Genomic DNA, 1,337 nt, shown 5'->3' on the forward strand with positions numbered 1-1,337 from the left:
AACCCGAAGCGGCAGATCTTTAGTAGAGAGCCACACCTTTTGCCCACAGATATACCTGGGCGCCACAGTTCGGTGGCGGTCAGCAGCTCTTTTGGTACGCCCCTCGGACCGGACCAACGCTTCCCTGGCCCTCCTCCAGGTACGAGAACAGCGCTGGATAAAAACCTGGACCGAGGGAACAGCAGCCTCGGCAGCCTGGGAAGGAAACAAAGGGGGTTGATAACCAAGACAACACATGAACGGGGAAAGCCCAGTCGAGGACACCGGCAAAGAGTTATGGGCATATTCAGCCCAAGTTAGCTGCTGACTCCAGGAGGAGGGATTATGGGAGGCCAGACATCGGAGCATCCGCTCAAGATCCTGATTTGCACGCTCGGTTTGGCCGTTGGTCTGTGGATGGAATCCTGAGGACAGACTGGCGGAGGCACCCAGCTGCCGACAGAACTCCCTCCAAAAATGAGACACGAACTGGGGCCCCCTGTCAGAGACCACGTCTTCCGGAAGGCCGTGAATCCGAAAGACGTGGTCAATGACCACCCGGGCCGTATCCATTGCTGTAGGGAGTTTGGGAAGGGGAATGAAGTGGACCGCCTTAGAAAAGCGATCCACCACGGTAAGGATCACAGTATTGCCACTGGATGGAGGGAGACCAGTTACAAAATCCAGGGCAATATGTGACCAGGGACGGGATGGAATTGGGAGAGGATGAAGCAGACCAACGGAAGGCTGATTAGAAGATTTATTTTGAGCACAAACCTCACAAGCACCCACGAACCGACGGATGTCCTCAGCCATGGCCGGCCACCAAAAACGCTGACGGATGGCTGCCAGCGACCTCCTCACACCAGGATGACACATGAGTTTGGAAGAGTGACCCCACTGCAAGACAGCAGTGTGGACCGGAGCAGGGACAAATAACAGACCCGCCGGACACCCCACAGGCACCTCAACCCCGGCTAGAGCTCGCCTGACCCGACCCTCAACACCCCAGGCGACGGCCCCCACCACACGGCCCAAAGGCAAAATGGTGTCAGGAGGAGGCTCATCGACAGGCGTGTCAAACTGTCGGGACAGAGCATCGGGCTTACCATTCTTTGAACCCGGTCTGTAAGACAGCACGAAGTTGAAGCGCCCAAAAAAGAGTGCCCAGCGGGCCTGTCTGGAGTTCATTCGTTTAGCCGATCGAATATACTCCAGATTCCTATGATCCGTCCACACCAGAAATGGAATGGCCGTCCCCTCCAACCAATGACGCCACTCTCCCAAAGCCAAGCGTACAGCCAGCAGCTCTCTATTACCGATGTCGTAATTTCGTTCTGAGGGAGAAAGGCGATGCG

This window comes from Garra rufa, chromosome 17, assembly GCF_049309525.1.
Source record: "Garra rufa chromosome 17, GarRuf1.0, whole genome shotgun sequence".
Lineage (NCBI taxonomy): Eukaryota > Metazoa > Chordata > Actinopteri > Cypriniformes > Cyprinidae > Garra > Garra rufa.